This window comes from Nesoenas mayeri (genome assembly GCF_963082525.1).
Source record: "Nesoenas mayeri genome assembly, chromosome: 3".
Classification (NCBI taxonomy): domain Eukaryota; kingdom Metazoa; phylum Chordata; class Aves; order Columbiformes; family Columbidae; genus Nesoenas; species Nesoenas mayeri.
The window spans coordinates 15,549,228-15,554,382 of record NC_137544.1 but is presented as its reverse complement, the minus strand read 5'-3'; positions in this window follow the sequence as shown (position 1 = coordinate 15,554,382).

The window sequence follows — 5,155 nt, the reverse complement described above, 5'->3', positions numbered from 1 at the left end:
CTTTTATACTACCATGCACTTGTACAACACAACCTCGAGCACGAATTACACAGGGATCCACTGGACTTCTTTTGTAAGAGGAGGTTCTTCAAATCAGAACTGAAATACTGTCATTCTGTCACCAAGGAGTCTCTCAGCCCAGAGATGACCTCCTTCCTCATGGCAAGCTAACACAGCCCAGGATGAAATTGTCCATCTTTGCTGGCAGACCACAATGCTGACTTACATTCAACTGGTCGCCCCTTAGGAGCCCCCATGTCCTCTTGTTTAAAACAGCTTTTGGTCCTGTTGGCCCCAGCCTTTACTGATGCATTGGTTTACTTGGTCACAGGCTGCAGGCTTTAATTTTTATTAAACTTGATCACTTTTCTGTCAGTCCATCTTTCAGCCTGCCAAGATCCCTCCAAGTGGCAGTTCAACTGCCCAGTGTGTCAAAGGCTGCCTGCAATGTGGTGTTGTCTGCAGACCTGCTGAGAACCTGCTCCACCCCTCAGCCAGGTTAATGCAAAACTTAAAACAGTATCAGCACCAGTATCCACCCCTGAGAACCACCACGCACCATCTTGCCACCCACTGAGTGTCAGCCTGCTAACCACTGTACTCTGAGCCTGGCTGCTCAGCTTTCCACCAAGCTTGTGGTCTTCCCATCCAGCCTGTATCTCCCCACTTTCGCTACAGGAACGCTCAGTGAAACCATGTCAAAGGCCTTGCTAAAGCCAAGGTAAATGACATCTACTGTTCTGCCCTCATGCAAGCCAGCTCTCCCAGAGAAGGCAAACAGGCCAATGCAGGTTCATTTTGTCCTTGGTAGACCCAAACTGGCTATTCCAAATCATCACCTTGTTTTTCACGCACCTGAAAAGGGGAGAAGAGTAGGCCATTATGAAGGATTTGCTCCATAATTTTCCTGGAAACTAAGGTTAGGTTGACCAGCCTATTATGCTCTGGATCTTCCTTCTTCTTGCAAAGACAGATTTGCCTTTTTCCAAGTCATCTGGATATCTCCTCCAATAACCACAACCTTCCAAAGATGAAAAATGGCCAGCAGCCTTGCAGTAATAATGACCAGCTCCTTCAGCATCCTCAGATGCATCCCATCTAGTCCCACAGAGTAGTCTTTGTCCCGTTTGTTTCTGTAGTCCCCAACTCTGTTTTCCTCTGTCATGGTCAGTATTTCACTCCCTGACTGTGCCACTAGGATCAGGGAACCTGAGACACTTCTGAGTAGACATTGCTAGTAAAAGCTGAGACAAAAAAGGCAACGACCACCTTGGCTTTTTCCATGCTATTCACCTACCTTGTCAAAAAGCACGATCACATTTTAATTAATCTTTCTTTTGTTGCCAAAGTTATTAAGGACACTCTTCTTGGTGCTATTGACATCCTTTGCCAATTTCACCGCCAATTGAGCTTTGGTCTCTCAATTCCATCCCCGCATGCCTGAGGAATCCTTTTGTGTTGCGTGGACAGCTCATTCCTGCTTCCACCCCCCAACCCCTTCCTTTTGGTGTCTGTGTTCAGACAAGCATTGCCCGTTTGGGCAAGCTGTTCCTCTGCCATACCTGCTCCCACATCAGCTGGAAAGACCGGTTTTGTGCGATGAACACAGTGTCTTTGAGTACTACCTCACTCTTCTAGGCCCTGCTGCCCCCCAGAGCAATTTCCTGAGGGATATTCACAGGCAAGCTTCCTGAATAAGCCCAGTTCTGTTCTCCTGAAGTCCAGAATCTTTATTCTGCTATTTACCTTCCTCGCTCCTCTTGGGATCTTAATTCCGAGGTCCTATAGTCACTGCCACCAAGGCTGCCGTTGACCTGTATATTGCCTGCTAGTTCTTTCCTATTTCTGAGTAACAAATCTAGCTTCTGGGTCAAAAAGCAACAAAACACCAAACAACAAAGCAAAAAAAACCCAACCAAAACAAATGCTTTTCATACCCCACCAAAATTGCTTGGACTGCCTTTACCCAGGCAAGTGGCTCTTCCAGACTGCAGAGTGATTTTACATCCCCAAAAAAGCTGGGCCTACAATCATGAGTTTCCTTCTACTTAGTTAAGGCTTCAGCTGCTTCCTCTTCCTGACCAGGCAATCTGTAGCAGGTGCCCCTGCAATGCTGCCCATGTTGGTCTCCACACTCATTCCAACTCATCAGATCTCAGTTGATCAAGACGAGCAGCAACTGCTGATCTGTCTAATCCCTCCGGTTTCTTTCTCGCGCTGTGTGTGCTTACTCAGTGCCACAGCCCTTCCCAGGGGACGCCAGCGAGCCTCCCGCAGCCCACTGTCCCTGGCCGACTGTCCACCCCAGCCTTGCTCCACACGTCTCTTGGGGGTTGTCTCAACCCCCTAGATTCCCCACTTGTGGAACCTCCTTTATTTTAACCTGGAGCTTAAAACACCAGTTATATATAAAATTAACCCTGTTAGCATGGTAGGTTGTGGTAATAATGAGCAAGAGAGCACTCCATGCATTCCTTGCAAAACCACAAAATTCAAGGCCTTATTTTGCTTAAAAACTCAACTATAATAAGCCAACATCATTATTGCAAATACTAATAATAAAAAAATCTGGTTTGGCTTCTTGTCTTTGGTTATGACAGAAAGATTATTTTCCTTCTCAATTTTTTTTAATAGGAAATAGCATTTGCATTCCTATTTGAGGTGCAGCAGTGTTAAACCACTGCCCATCTACTGCGAAAGAGACAATCTGCACCGTACATTCGGATGTAACAAATGTATTAACTGAACTGTAATTTAAAGTGGTTCTGCATTCTGCTGCAACTTACCAGGTTAAGAGGCTGAAATCTGACATAAAGCTAAATAATTTAAACAGAACAGGAACCATTTCTTATACTCTTTATAGATTTTTCTTTTTTCTGGTCATAACCCCGAACAGGGCTGTCCAGCACTGTGACATCTGTTCACTCCCTAAGCTGCTACATAAGCAGCCTGTAAACAGACATAGAGCAAAATCATCACATAGACAGGATGGGGAAGGACAGTAAATCATTCTGCTTGACTGACTGCTTGCAGTGCAAAACAGCAAGCACTTTTTAAAAAGCTGAAATGCTGACTAGAGGTAAACACTTCAAGTCTTTTTAAAATATACAAATATGCTCAAGGACCTGCTTAAAGTTTGAAGTCAGTTCAGGTTCTTGATATTTTTAGGATATTTTTACAGTGTTTTGTTGGATCAGCATCCACATACTAATGGAGACACACAACTTCTACCTTAAATATTTCTCTGTTATTCTCAGATTATCTGAAATGACAGACACATCTATACCTCAGACCTAATTTTAAATGAGTTAACGTCACCTTGTTTGACGAGTTACTCAACTCTTTTTCAAGTACTTCATACTCCCACAAGGCTGAGAACTGTTTATCAAGAAAAGCTCAGAACAGTTATAAGGTAACTTCAAATTTTGTTCTTTTAGAGTTTATTGTCTTTGAAAATCTTGGTTAATTAACAGAAATACATTTTGAAATTAAAGTTCTGTATTAAGGGGGCATTTTTTTAAACAGCAGTTTTGAGATTTTATGTACTCTTACACACCTGCTTCTGTTTTAATGACTGAATTACACACAAGACAACACAATATATAAATAAAGCATTAGTAATGTTTTTAAAGATACCACTAAAGGTATGTAGAATGAATGCAATAAACCTGTTTGTCAAATCATGTTATCAAAACAACAGAAAACAATTTGTGAGAAATAGAACTGAAACTAAACTGTGTTAAGAATTATTTGTCATACAGAAATACAACTGAAAAAGAAGACGTTTTATGCCTGCTAATAACTGCTAATGTTAAAACAATCATACTGTAGAGAAAATCTGAACTAATGCTATGGATTTGGCACTTAGTAGTCCCACCCATACACGGGCATGAAAGAGCAAAGCTTCTGTATGTGTGTGATCGGTACAAATGCATATTCCTTGGATAATTGCTCTTAGATCTGACAATCTGATAAGTGCAAAAGCTTTAAAACCTGCTCTTTACTATTTTTGTGTGTAACTGTACGGTGGGTAGGTGTATGTTCCAGGGAAGTTGTTCTATCTCTGACAGTCTGACAAGCCCGACATTCAGGAACTTTTAATTTTGCTGAACTTTTCTGCACAATCAAGTGACACTGTGAAAACGATACCATCCCTACTGCAGGAAATGGCACCACAGCTATCATACAATCATTTTGGTTGGAAGGGACGCTGAAGATCATGAAGTCCACCATAACCTAGCTCTGACACTAAGCCAGCTCCATAAGAACCTCGTCTATATGTCTTTTAAACCCCTCCAGGGATGGTGACTCTACCACTTCCCTGGGCAGCCTGTTCCAACTCCTGACAACCCTTTCTGTGAGTAAATTTTTCCTAATATCCAATCTAAACCTCCTCTGGTGCAAACAAAGCAATGAAGACTCTGCTTTGGGGAAGAAAACTGAAATCCAGCCTGCAACTCCAAAGCAAGAGCTGATCTACCTACTCCTGAGAGAAACCCATGGCCAGCCTTCTACATCAACACAGCATCTGATGATTACCGTTTCATGTGTTTTGTTTAAGGTAACAAAGTAGTTTCAGGCTCTCAGCCTGGAGCTCAATGTTTCCAGGCCCTGTCACGGAGGAGCATTACCCGTGGGTAGGGCTCAGCAACACAGAGACAGCCCGGGACACTCGGGTGCCCCCACCCCGCTCCCCCACTCCCCACAGCGCTGGGACACCAGCCAGCACGGGGCCCAGCGGTGACCAGCCAGCTCCCCGCAGGCGGCTGGCAGGAAGCGCTGCCCCTTCCGAGGGGAGAGGGACCTGGGGGTCCTGGTGGGCAGCAGGATGACCATGAGCCAGCACTGTGCCCTTGTGGCCAGGAAGGCCAATGGCATCCTGGAGTGTATTAGAAGGGGGGTGGTCAGTAGGTCGAGAGAGGTTCTCCTCCCCCCTACTCTGCCCTGGTGAGACCACATCTGGAAAATTGTGTCCAGTTCTGGGCCCCTCAGTTCAAGAAGGACAGGGAACTGCTGGAGAGAGTCCAGCGCAGGGCAACGAAGATGATTAAGGGAGTGGAGCATTTCCCTTATGAGGAAAGGCTGAGGGAGCTGGGGCTCTTTAGCTTGGAGAAGCGGAGACAGAGGAGTGACCTCATTAATGTTTATCAATATG